Below are 14,943 nucleotides of genomic sequence, written 5' to 3'. Positions count from 1 at the left end.
TTAGAATTCAGCCTCTTCGAGGGGGCAACCTCCTTTACATTACATAAATGAACAATTCTTCGATGATACAAATGAAAAGACCTCCTTTCTATATATAGGAGTCTAAGGGGTTATAACATAATCAGAGCCGACATAACAATAATAATGTAAGGGCACAATAATAACAATAGTGGGCTTCTATGTGGCACAATAGTAACAATATGGGCACTACATGGGTACATCAATATAATAAGTGGGTTATACTAACAACAATAGGGGGTTACACTAGTAGTATAGGGGCCTAACACCAACCTCTGCAGCCCCAGGGACAAATTTTTCAACCGCAAGGTCAGCCCTTACAACAGCAAAACCAACCCAGGTAGCAACAACTGTTGTATACATATCCACAAGGTCAACCCTTTCAGGTATAGGGTCAAGGTCAAATCCTGCAGCAGCAGGTGCAGAATCCTCTTGTCCAGGGTCAACAGGTTCAGAATCCTGTCGGCCAAGGGCACCAGGTACAAAATCCCTACATCCAAGGGCAACAAGCGTATCAACCTTATGCCCAAGGACTATAGGTCGATAACCCTCTTGTTGAGGGAAAACAGGCCCAACAACCCTATGTTCCAGGACAACAGATCCCATAACCATATGTCCATGGTCAAAGGGCTCAACAGCCTTTTAACCCATATGTTGCCTATCAGCAACTTGTGCATGGATAGTTTCAAGGTATTCAAGGTCTGAATCCTCCCTTTGTTCAAGGTAATCCGCAATGGGGGCAGCCTCAGATGCCATATGGCCAAAATCACCCATTGTGGGGTCAAAATCCTTACCAGTTGTTATAGACATATTTGGGCACTGCAACCCCAAACTCATATGTCCATAAACTAAGGGCTCCTTAAGTCCCTAAAAAAGTTGTTCCACACCCTAAAGGTCATGGTCGACTGATTACATCATTTCCCAGAAGTTCCACCTAAAAAACTACTCAGAACTGGCAAAAACTGGACCATACAGACTGCTCCATGGGTAAGGTGTGATGCATACTGACTGCCTAACTGGCCAGGTGCAATGCATACTCAAATGGCCTTCTGTGGGGTGCGATGAGCGAGAATAAACAAATGCCAGAGACAGTTTGCAAGGTGGATGATCATGGAATCTTCCAGAAACTTCTCCTGTGACATTTGTCTCTCTGAATTTGCCCAGGGATGAGTAAGAGATCATGAAATCTCCAAGTGGAACCAAGAACTATCAGTGGAATGACACTAATCAAAAACCCAGAGCTGACTCACACCCTTGTAATACATCTATAAATCGATCCCTCATCCGAGAGATCTAGAGGCTGGAATTTTGTATTTTGTAAGGAAGTGTTGTTGGTTTGTTGAGAAGAGACATTGCATTGTTGGGTTATTTGCTTGTTCATGAGGTGAAGAGGGTTTCTCAACTGGGAGGATGATGCTGGATCAGACAGATGGGTTGTAATCCTCTATTACATTACTATTAATAAAGTTCTTTGAGTTTTCCTCCATATAATATTGTATTTGTGAATATTATTGTTTATGAATGCAATTGTATGGTCAATGTGTTTATGATTCCACATTGTTTATGATGTTTTAGATAGAGATGCTTTGATATTTTGCTGTTACTTTGACTCTACAGGTACTCTTTGAAGTGGGACAAGTAGGAGAGCAGTGGCAAATTCTATCAAGGAAAGGAGAAATCAAGCTAGGATCAAAGCCGAAGATCCAGGTTGGTCGTCTCTTCTTCTCTTCCATCTATTACACTTAAAGGAACTCTTAAAAAGCTTTCATTGTTTGTTTCTAAGATAGCTACCCATCTTAGTGGGACTAGCAGTTCAAATTGACACTAGTTTTCCCTGAAACAAAATGGCGACTCCGCTGGGGAACGAATAGTTTGTTTTGTTTGTTTATTGTTTGCTTTATAAACTACAGACGGAGCCTGAAGTTAGCCAACTAGCCTTCGAAACGCCTTTGCTATGCAATTGCGAAGTAGATAAATGTTGCTTCAGTCAATCTCCGAGTTGGTTTATGAACTGAACATCTGACTTACAAAGCATCCTAAGTGCCCTTGTGGTAGCTCAGAACCTCATCATATCCTACCCTTATGCTTTGTGTTTACTGTCCATCATTACTCAGCCTAAATCACTGAACTTAGCTGCAAGTTTTGAGAAAAAACCAAGCTCAGTTTTGCTCCCTGGCCCATCGCACTGTTTGTAACTATGCAACCTAGATGCATCGCACCTCTCGTGTGTTGCAGGTGAGATGCATCCCTGTTTCCCTGTGTTGCAGGTGCGATGATTGAGTGAACTATTTTTCTTCTCTAAATTTTGGTTTTTCCTTTTTGTTTTCAGCTTTATTTAGTAGTTTTGTTGTTCATGATCAATACCTTCTTGCTATAACCATCTTCCTTCACATTATTTTAGCCTCCATCAGTTAGGAATTGTAAATGTTTTTGTGTATTTGTTAATCATTTGCAATCTTCCTTTGTCGAAAGTAGCCTAATCGAACTGTCGTTTTTTATGCAAGTGTTGTAATTGTCATTTTGAATCAAAAGAAGAGTGTCGTAAAGTCTTCCTCTTCTAGATAGTTGATTGTACTTTTGTCATTGTACTTGATTTTGAAATTATTAGTATTTCAAGTGTCGAAAACAGTTTTCAATTCGAAATCGAAAAGTGTCATCTTAGTCTTCCTTTCGTTTTGAAAAGAAAAATTGTTAGTACTGTCGCTTTGAAAGAAAATAGTTCAGATCTGTACTTAGCTTTCTTTTTGTCATTCACACATTAAGAAAGCGAACAAAAAAAAAATAAAAAAAAATACAAGCATATGCATCTGCATTTTGAAATTTGATTTAGGAAAGTGCATTTAGTGTGTGCTCTATGCTCTCTACTGAAAGAAAATCATTATCTTCTTTCCTTTGTAGCTAGGATTTTCATTGCTAAAAGAACATAAACGACTATTTATCATTTTAGATTGCATATTTAGGAATTTCACATCTACATCATGCGGTGAACCTTGAAAGACAAACTTCTAAGCAAGATCAACTCTAAAATAAACCTCAATGAACATAAAAACGCTTTGGAATCTAACACAACACATCTAGAAGACTAGGCTCGAGATGTGTTCCGGTGTCGTAAAACTTGGTAACTATCATTTTCATTGAAGGTTGGGTCATTCCTCCTCTTTGATACGACAAGTGCCAGCACGGACTTGTGCTCCCCGTACCGTCAAGTATATATTGGGAGACCACAATAGGTTGATATCCTTATCCTTAGGAAGTTGTGTCTGCCACCCTATCGATCGTAATGCACTAAACACGACATTCAGGAACATTGACTACCGTACATAAGTCCTTGGTAATTTCTCTATCATTTATCACCAAGGTGTATTTTGCAGTTTTACGATCGATTTGGTAAACCCTCTGTCTAGACTTCCAGAGCAATCACTTCCGTTCCTTTTCGACTCCTTAAAAGAAAAGGTCCATCTGAGCACTTGTCACTTCAGACTCATTAAAAATCGAAGGCAACTAGAGTCACCTTTAGCTTTTTCTTGACTCTTAAAAATTGAAAAAGCAAGTTGCGTCAAAGCGTCTTAAAATTTATTTTAAACGAAATAACATCCTTGTTCCTACGTTGATCTGAGGTTGAGATAATGGAGTCTACCAATCAAGGAATTCCCCTTGGAGGGAATCTTATTCCCTTATCCTCTTGGGGAGATATTGGTTCTCCATATATGGCTACATTGTCCCTTCCAGGAATCACAATCGGCCTACCAATATGGCTTTTCTCAACCTCTGTTGTTCAAAACACCGCAATTCCTCAACAATCTAATCAGCAACCAGATGATACTGAAGTTACCCCTTCGCCTTCTACTTCGTTTGTTTCTCCCTCCCCTTCGTCCTCTTCGCTTGGTGAAACTAGTGCCACTAAAAACCAAGTAGCTAAGAAGAAAAAGAAAGGGAAGGAGAAGAAGAAGAAGCCAGCTAAACAAGGGAACACCAATGCATCGTCTGGCGAAAATCTGCACACTAAAGTTTCCAAACCAAAAACTCCATGCGTAATCTGCAAGGAGAGACATTACCATCGAGATTTCCCTTGCATCCCACGGATCTTGAGGGAATGGTCTCCCCGGTTGCACCATTCGGTGTCATCAACCCCTGACAGTCAGGTTGACAACACACCATCAACTAGTGAGAACGAAGTCAACAGACAAAAAGGAAAAGTTAGAGTTCCATGTCGGTTATGTGAAGGTGATCATGTTCTTCATCGTTGTCCTTTTCTGGACGAATCCAAAAGCATTTTGGATAACCATCCTGCTTCACCGCAGCAACTTCCACCTAGATACAAGAAACTCTTACCAAATCCTTCGCTAGTTGAAAACCCGATTGACATAACTCAATTGTCGATCAAATCACCTATCATTGAAAGTGAACCTTCTGAGTCCATAGCGGATCAAAGTCAGCTGGTCGAGATGGCAATCAACCTAGTCTTTCCTTCAGAAAATCCACCTTCAGATGATATAGTTTCCAAAGAGGATGAGAACGACACCGTTCGAATTATTTTTATCGATATAGAGTCTAAGGAACTTGGGGGAAATCCGCCCATTCCTTCACGACAGGAAGAGACCCCCCCAGTTCATGAAACTTATCCAAACATTTATTCGGTACCTCCTCCGAGCAGTCTAGTCATTTTCTTTGATTGGAATCAACTAGCGAAACCTCACCTTCCATCTAATGTACCATTCTGAATCATAGTACAAGTTTACAAAATGATCGTGTCTGGCACAATCATAGATGAAGGGGCTTCGGTGAGTATCCTTTCCTCAACTGCTTGGAAAGCGCTTGGTTCGCCATCGCTTTTGCCTCAAAAGCAAAATTTGTCGGGCGTCAACAAATGAACCAGTCGACCATTAGGGATCCTTCCAAAGTTATCGATAACTTTGAGAAAGAAAACCGTTTATTTGAACGTGGTGGTAGTCCAAGGTCCACTAGATTACAATCTACTCCTTGGACGTGATTATATATATAGCATGGAAGCCATTGTTTCCACATTCTTTCGAGCGATGTGTTTTCCACATGAAGGCAAATTGGTGAAACTTGTCGACCAGCTTTCATTTCCTGGTTCAAACACAGCGATAAATCAACCATCATCCCTAAATGGTCTCTTTGCATCAACAATGTCTCTTCCATCTTCATCCCATCCACCTAATTACTGCAAGTAGTTCGGTGAGTGTGATGAAGATTAGGGGGCATGCACCCTAGTCTGCTTCGGCAGGCGAACCTAGAGGAAAAGAGAGATTTTCTTGAAAGGTCATAATACTTGGACCGAATAACATTCCCGTATAGTTTATGTGACCAGTCTGACGCGATTATTTCCTTTGTACGGTTGTGAAGCTCAGAGCATTCATCTTCGTACGTTATGTGATTGGGGCTCACCACAATCACCTTCATCTATCTCGATGGACATTGCAAAGGAAGAGTTTTGTTGGTCGACAAAAAAATCATGCCTAACCATAGGAACTTCCATTTAGTAACCTAGAAACTCTCCTTTTACTGAAAGAACTGGGGGCATGCAAACCTTTGCATGCAAGTGAAAAGCGACCTTTGATTTTCTTAGTTTGTAGGTTCTTAACCCTTTAACCTCGTAGCTCGGTCATTTCTAGCTTACATAAAAAGGTCACGAGCACATCTTATAGTAGTGATCAAGCTCATTAAAAAATAAATCTACCAATAGACATTATCAAAAGACTGGTAAGAGCAATGTTCCCGCAAGGTTCAAGCTCGTTAAAAAAATCAACCTGCACTGAGCACATGTTGGCACAAGGTTCAAGCTCATTAAAAAATAAACTCGCTTTTGGTAAATAACCTTTGCGATCTCTTTGTTGTCTGCCCTTTGTGAACTTTGATTGTGTCCCTTCCGTCACCTCCATTTCATTCGGCCGACCATACACTTCCACTTGATTGTTTACCCTTTTGAGGAACATCTGCGACGAGTGATTCTGATTGCCACCCTCTTCACACTGCCATGTTTTGAGAAGTTCCAAACTTACCTGGCACCAGCTACTACCCAAAAATATCACTCATTCCTCAAAAAACGAGCCTCTTTTAAACTCTTTTTAGACTCGTTAAATATAAAAAGATTGTGGAGTTATTAGCCTTCCCAGCTTGTTAAAGTAAGGGGAATGTTATCCCTCTCATATATTTTAATCTTTTTGTATTTGAGGGATTATTAAACAAAAAGATCGAGTGCTTGTCTTTATTGGCTCGTTAAAATTATCAAAAAGTCATCCCTTTCGTATTATTTTACACTTTTTTGGACTTAAGGTATTATGCCACGAAAAAGAACTGTTGGAGTCTCCTTTTCGTCCATTTTCAAACTCTCTAAACATGAAAAGGATCGAGTTATCTTTGTCGTTAAACTTGTTAAAACAATGGCGACAAACTTTTCCACCCAGACAAGAACGAGTCTCACTGACGCTAGGCTTGCTAAACACAAAGCGACAGGTTTGCTCGAAGGGCAAATTATAGACCAAGCATATGTTATCCTCCTCAAGCTTGTCAAAAATAAAGAGGTACTGGTCAGCAATAACTAGGGAAAAATGGGAAGAAAACTTGAAGAACTCTATTAGTAGCAAGTCGCTCTTGAACATGACACTTTCACTCCATCACCGTGATTGAGTTGGGTTGGGTTTTTCCGTTCACCATCACCATTGGTCCGCCGTGCCATCCATGGGGTTAACGCTACCAGTCCATATCAATGTCGCCAATATGTTCAAGAGAAGTCATTCAGAGAATTCACCATCCAGCAAACACCTCATCCACTACATTACATCCACGCTTCATTTTTCATGACCGCCATTCCTGAACCTCATATCATCAGATCGTTTTCACCTCCACAAAAATCATTTGCTCTGTTTCGCGTCGTAGATGTGGGATACATCAAGGCCCTCCTACAACAGGTCACTTCTTGTCGACATCAGCTCATTATCCAAGAAGTTGACTTAGAAACAACCTTTTCAGTACTTTGAAGCTTGCATGCCTCAATGGCAAGTTTCTCACTTCCAGCGACAGGTTTATATAAATGACCTTCGACTGAAAGACTTTGCGTGGTGTTCGACATCGGCTCATATATTCCCACCACGTGAATTGTACTGTAGTACCTTGAGGGCCATCATCATTATCGGTGACTCCTCTCACGTCTATTAACAACTTACATCATTGGCTGGTAATCAGGCGATGTCTTTCCATGTTTGACTTCATAACATCTTTTCACATGGATCAACTTGTACATCGGGCGAAGATTGGACGAGTTTTGAAGACCCCAGATCTAGTTTCATCCATCCAGCCTATGATATATTCAGGAAAATAAAGACATCAATTGTACATATAAGTTGCACAGATAGTCATCTAAACCAGGGAAGCTGACTCTTCATTCGAAGAATCACCAGTCTACAACAACAGACGATTGTCTGTCCTATGTACATGAGAATGAATTTATAAAGCTGAGCATGGGAATGCCCGCCTTAGCTAGATCATGATAATAATATGATGATGATGTATTGTATTGTATCTTATACAGGTCACCTTCCAGTTCAAATACCTCGGATCCTCATGAATAAAGCATTTCATCCGACATCAAAAGATTTACGACCTCATGCTTTAGGGGGCAGCTGTTATAGACATATTTAAGAACTGCAACCCCAAACTCATATGTCCATAAACTAAGGGCTCCTTAAGTCCCTAAAAGTGTTGTTACATAGCCTAAAGGATCATGGTCAACTGATTACATCATTTCCCATAAGTTCCACCTGAAAAACTACTCAGAACTGGCCAAAACTGGACTATACAGACTGCACCATGGGCAAGGTGCAATGCATACTGACTGCCTAACTAGCCATGTGCGATGCATACTCAATTGGCCTTCTATGGGGTGCGATGACCGAGAATAGACAAATGGCAGAGATAGTTTGCAAAGGTGGATGAACATGGAATCTTCCAAAAACTTCTCCTGTGACACTTGCCTCTCTGAATTCGCCCAGGGATGAGTAAGAGATCATGAAATCTCCAAGTGGAACCAAGAACTATCAGTGGAATGACACTAATCAAAAACTCGGAGCTGACTCACACCCTTGCAAGACATCTATAAATGGATCCCTCATCTAAGAGATCTAGAGGCTGGAATTTTGTATTTTGTAAGGAATTGTTGTTGGTTTTTTGAGAAGAGACATTGCATTGTTGGGTGATTTGCTTGTTCATGAGGTGAAGAGGGCTTCTACAACTGGGAGGATGATGCTGGATCAGACAGTTGGGTTGTATTTCTCTCTTACATTACTATTAATAAAGTTCTTTGAGTTTTCCTCCATATAATCTTGTATTTGTGAGTCTTATTGTTTATGAATGCAATTGTATGGTCAATGTGCTTCTGATTCCGCATTGTTTATGATGTTTTAGATAGAGATGCTTTGATAGTTTGTTGTTACTTTGACTCTACAGGTACTCTTTGAAGCGAGACAAGTAGGAGAGGAGTGGCAAATTCTATCAAGGAAAGGAGAAATCAAGCTAGGATCAAAGCGAAAGATCCAGGTTGGTCCTCTCTTCTTCTCTTCCATCTATTACACTTAAAGGAACTCTTAAAAAGCTTTCATTGTTTGTTTCTAAGATAGCTACCCGTCTTAGTGGGACTAGTAGTTCGAATCGACACTAGTTTTCCCTGAAACACCAGCAGGGATGGGCTCCTCCTTATGGGCCCACTTATTGACCTCCCATGCCTTTAAACACTCAATTACCTTTCTTGGCTACACTTGAGTTGCCAGAAGTATCGAGTCTTACAAATGATCAGATTCTCCATTCGTCGTACTAGCCTCCAGTGTCGTCCAAGATACCAAGTGATTGCCCAAACTTCGATGGAAAAGCTAAAGAAGATCCTCAAGCCCATGTGATGACATATCACCTCTGGTGCTCATCGAACTCATACGTGGACGATTCCATTCGTCTTCGTCTTTTCCAACGAACCCTCACAGGTGCCGCAGCAAATGGTACATCGAGCTACCTCAAAGTACTTTTCATGACTTCAATTCATTAGCCATGGCCTTTCTCATGCATTTTCAGCTGTCGGTTCGTTATGAAATGGGCACCTATCTTCTCACATCGCTTAAGCAAGACACTGTGACGCACATCTCTAATCATATCCATGAATGGAGACGTAGACGTCGATTGATCAAGTTCGAGATAGCTGATCAGTTGCTCACTGAATGGTTTACCAAATCGTTCGTAGCCCCAATTGCTCATGATATAGCCATGGGTCGATGCGTCATAGAAGAGCAAGCCATCACTCATGCCCAGTACTTGGACCTAGTCTACTCTTAGTCTGGCACCTTATACGAATTATTACCCAATGCTCCGCGACCATCATCTGATCCCACAACATCGAAGTCGCTCATTGTTCCTCTTGTTGATGGAGTTATTGGTTCATTATCCCAGGCCCCTGCCAAAACTTCTTCCAAACAGAAGTCGGTCTCAAATACTGCTCCCAACAGTTCATCTCAAAACCCTTCAGGCCCTGGTAAAACCTCAAAGGTAAACGTTGTCCAGTCTACTGCAACGGACAAATCCTCAAAAGGAAAAAAGAAAGGCAAAGGCAAAGCTAAAGTCGATGCCCTAAAACAAGGTCCTCCCAAATTGTCTGCTGGTAAATCCTCTCAACGGAAACCCAAGTATCCCTATCTCATTTGTGAAGAGGATCACTACAGTAAGGATTGTCCACGACGATCCAAAGTTATTTGTTTGCTCAAAGGGACCCCTGCTGTCTTCAAAGAGCCTTTTCCATCTCAACAGACTTAGATGGTATACCAACCTCGATCTGCTTCCTCTGGATCTCAAGTGTTCATGATGAGCATGCCCATTAATGTGGCTACCCGATTGAAGGATTATCAAACTCCAGCTCCCACAGTAGGGAAAGAAAAAGAAGCTCCACCTTCTTCTTCTACCCCGAGTTCTGGCCCTTTGCAAATCGAGCGCCCTAATCCTAATTCCGCTACATGGCCACCCTCTCGAGGTGTGCTACAGAAATCCCTGTATAATCCCAACGCCCGAGCCACTCAGCATTACAACATTGTTGAATATTTGGCTCAGGCGCCTTCGGCTATGTCGGCTCTCGAGGTACTCCAAAGCTACCCATCACAGCGGAAATCTTTGTTATCAGTTATCGGGGGCATTGATCCCACCGATTCTAATTTGATCTATTTCGATCTAGAGAACCATGTTTCGAGACTCCCTCATCAGATTTCCTTTCTTATTCAGGTAATCATTAATGAAAAGACCATCCACCACACTATCATCGATGAAGGTGCTTCTACCTACATCATGTCAACTGTGTTCTGGAAGGCTATTGGTTCCCCTGCACTGAACCAGTCTCTGAACACATTGGAAGCTTTCGATTGGCACGATTCATGACCCTTTGGTTTCTTACCCAACCTTTCCATCACCTTGGGAGGCAAGATAGTGCAAGTCGAAGTAGAGATTGTTGACACCAATCTCAATTATAATCTTCTACTTGACCAAAGTTGGACCCATGCCATGCATGTCATGGCCTCCTCTTTTTTTCATGTGATCCATTTTCCCCATCAAGGGAGGATTGTCACCATTGATCAGTTGTCTTTCTTTGACTCTTCCTCGTCTGATGGCAATGTTTTGCATGTCAAGAACTTTTTTGCTCCATTTGAGAGTGGGGGGGAAGGTAGCTTAAAAGTTTCTGCCTTAATGGGTATTTTTCCACTCCCACCTCCTCAAGTTGCCTCCATCAACATGATCTCGATCAAATCTAATCCTTGGGTCATACTTGCACCAGATCTGGTTGATGCTTGGGGCGACGTCATTCCGTTTAGTCCCACCGAATTCAATTACGTGGAAATTGTTCCGGCTGTGCACTCTGCATCCTTTGATTCTCATATGTCAAAGACTTCTCTCAATATGTACTCTCAATCCCCCTGGCTTGGCACTTTGGAATTATCTGATCCCTTAGCCGAGACCTTCCTCGCTGATGAAGGTATCATGGAAATCATGTCTCTCGAGGAACCACCCCGGATCGATACTCATCATCGCTCCTCGTTCCTGCCTCGCCCGACGTCATGTCTACCGCTTTTGAAGAGTCCTCTTAGTTGTTGTTCATTGATGTGTTAGTTTATCCTGACATAATCAATATCTTTAAACTGAGGGCACCTTTATCCCTTCATGAATTCAGGATTTTTCACCCCCCCCCCCGAGTTTTCACCGATTGTCCTCTGACTCGTAACCCTCCTTCACCCAGGGGGCATGGGGGCATAACCTTATATGAGTTCTACCTCATTATTTGGCTGATTTGATGCTTACTCGTCATGACAATGGTAACACTCCAGTGTCCTTCTGTGTTGATTGATTACCCGAGTCCCAGCATGGATTCTCACCTCAAAAAGTACTATGCTTAGGTCATCTTGCATGGTTACTTATGTACATTAGTGTGTGATTCATTTCTGTATAGCATGGTTTTGTGTGAAATTTTCAAACAACCCTCCTGTTTACTATGCTTTTCTTGCTTTACAGATGTCTGCAGCTCCTCACGTCGGTTTCGCCGATGGTGCTTGCCAAAGTACCCAGAACCTATAATCCGGCATGGGCTATCTATAACCCTAATGGTGAGTTGATTGATGTTTAGAGTATCTGCCTGGGTCATACAACCAACAACATTGTTGAATACAGTACGGTCATTGAACTATTGTCAAAAGCCATCGCTCTGGACATCAGAGAATTGGTTTTCGACCTGGATTCATAGCTTGTCGTCCTTCAACTCAACGGGCAATATTCCGTCAGGAACCCTCAAATATTATGAATGTATCTTCGTATCCATTTGTTGGAAAGAGATTTTTATTATATTACATATCATCATATTCCTATACGCATGAATACATTAACAGATGCATTAGCTAATTACGTGTTGGATAGACATTTGCAAAACATGTAAAAGATAAAGACAAACCATTTATACCATAATAAACAAGAAAATACAACATATGTGTGTGTGTGTGTGTGTTTGATACATCAAAACTCCGAAAAATAATATGTATTTCCATAATAAAATCGACGACTCGCAGGCCTCATACATCTGTGGCACACAAGCTTCAAAAAATATGTAAGTACTAGACCTACGAACTACTTAGCGTGGTGGTCATGATAGCACGAGACAGCTCGTACGACATAACTAAGTAATCGACGGATCCAATCTAAGACTCCCACTGTGTGCCTCTGGAACCGTTGAAGCATGTCTCCTCTCCGAGCATACTCTGGGATACCATGAGTCAACCCCTCAAGGTTCCTCACAATCTCCTCCTCATTATCGCTCCCTTCCTCATAATGGGCGACAACAACAATCGGACGGGGATAACGCCTGGCTATCGGGGACATCCCGACTGGCCACTCTGGTCCAACATCTGCATACACAAGAGAAATGTTATAAGCATGCATATACCAAAAACAATTTGAAAAACATCAAAATCAAAAATTTGACTTGGTTTTTACCTCCGTCATCAAATTCCTCCCCATCTGTCAAGGGCATATCTGGATCTCCATAGAAATCAGTGTCGCTATATGGCCTGTCCTCCATGGCGATTTTATGTCGTCGTAGCCATGAAAAGAATGCTGGTCGGTAGGACATCTGCTGACCCCTAGTGGTCCTGGGCATCAAACGACTCCAGCGGGCCATCCACAGATCGCGTGGCACAGGAGGATCAAACTCAGTCAAATGATATTAGAACAATGGCACTCGTTCTAGGAAAAAGGTCACAAGTACTGATCTGAAGCCAAATTGTTTCGGATTTCCCGCCTTGGCCTTGGACAACTAGCACTTGATGTTCATCTTCATAGCCTCTTCCCAGTTGAAGATCGTAGGAGTTGTGCAGTCAATAGCTTAAAGGAACTTCGACTTATTAGGCTCATGTTTCGCCTGGGACCCCGCCACTCTGTTGATGGTCAATAGAAGCACCCTTAGTCTCAAATCCTGCATACTGGAAATGTCGATCTTCCCACTTTTGGATTTCAGGGCCTCAAGACAATACTCGGAAAGTGGGGAAGATATGCTTGCCTCGATCGGACGTGACCCATACAAGTTCATTGTTTCACCTCTGCGGGACAACCCAGTGATCAAGTAGATGTCTAAAGTTGTCAACTCCAGCTCCTGGTCCCTAATGACAAAAATCTCATGATTGATGTCCCAAAGGCTTATCAAGTATCGAAGAAATTTGGGTTGGGCCCGCATCCTTGGTGTAAGGAAAAATTTGAGGAGCCTACAAGCCCTCAAAGCTTCCAGGCAATTTGGATCATTCATTGCCTGCGTGTTCACGTCTTCGTGTTCTCTTTCCTTCCAATCCACCATTTTCGACAATTTCTCTCATGCAAAGGTCATTTATCTAAGTTAGTGATCGATTTTGGCACATAAAATCCAAATTTCAACGGTCAGTTCTCAAGGAAAATTGATTTTTCCCCTTTCACGGTGCCGACACGCTTGTTTAAGAAATAGTCACACTAGTCGGTGCAGCCAGGTGTGTAAATCACCCTCGGCCGGCATGGTCTCGTGCCTGGAAATCGCACCGGTTGAGGGCAAATTTTTTTCTCAAAAACCTCCCCAAAAATCCAAAAAAATGGCTAAAAATAGAAATGAATAGCATGAAAATGGATCTCAGGGCTTCGGCTAATACCTGGAACTGACGGCTCGTCGATTGACCTCCCAAATCTTCCGCAATCTACTCTGGAAAAACTAGGGCAAAAGTGGTAAAAAGTCTTCATTGCAAAGGTAAAATGGTAAATGGTAAAAATATATTTACTTTTCCCCTTTTTATTCATTTTTCATGAAAATATCAGGTTTTGTAAATATTTTTGACCTATTTTGCCTTGAGGACTAGATAATACACTTTGCCTTACTTGTGTAGCGACATGCGATGGATGTTCGACGATGGCGATGAATCGCATTTTAGCTCTTTTCTCGACTCGTTAAACTCATATGAAAAGATTGCCGAGTACTTTTTCCCTTTTTGACTAGTTAAAGAGAATAAAAACGGGCGGTCCACTTTCAGCTCTTTTTTGACCCTTTAAAACCGAAAAGATGGCCAAGCCCTTGTCATTTCGAACTCGTTAATGGATGTGAAACGTCGTGTGCCCAGTATAAATTTACCCCTTTTTCGAGCTGGGAGGCACTATTTACAAAAAAGGTACTCCTTGATTGAAATGGTCAAGCGGTTCTCTCAAGTATTGTTTTCTATCTTTTCGGGCTCTGTTATCAATCAGGTTGTCCTTAAGCTCCGGAAAAGGATACGGCCAAGGTAACCACAGACCAACTTTGGACTGCAGGTTCTAGCCAACCTACAATCAGAGAGGACTCTCTCTTTCAAGTTTAGCTTTGTTTTAAAATGATTTTAGGCTAGTTATTGAGTTCAGGGGTTTTTGTTTTGTTTTTGGTGGGAAGGAAGATGTCTCAAGTAGAGAGGCAAAACATAGTCTGGTAAGTTTCAAACCATTGGGCGTGGAGTCAAGGAGTGGGACTGCTGGTGCGTTTTCTTCGTCACAAGAGAAATAGGGAGCAAGGTAGCTGCTCATGAAACAACACTTAAAGCTTAAAAGGATGGAATGAGGGATAAGGAATGAGAGGCAATAAAGAATCTCTCACTCGGCTTAAAAGGGGGAAAGCGAATGAGCTCTGTCTAGGAGCAATTAAGAATTCCTAGACAACTGTCAAAGATGAAGGGATTAGGGGAAACATGAGCCATATGGAATTCATATTCATTACTAACCCAGATGAAAACATAAAGAAATAGCAGAAAATGAGCATAGAGGGTGTTTAAACCAATTCTAGACTATTCTTTCTTTCTACTATTTTAGACGGTATATCAAATGGAAAAACAGAGGTAGGAAAACTTATTGAGTCATGTT

This window comes from Pinus tabuliformis, chromosome 8 (assembly GCF_031772625.1).
Source record: "Pinus tabuliformis cultivar Carrire ecotype Pingquan chromosome 8, CPIR1, whole genome shotgun sequence".
NCBI lineage: Eukaryota > Viridiplantae > Streptophyta > Pinopsida > Pinales > Pinaceae > Pinus > Pinus tabuliformis.
The sequence above is the reverse complement of the archived record's forward strand: the minus strand, read 5'-3'. Positions refer to the sequence as shown.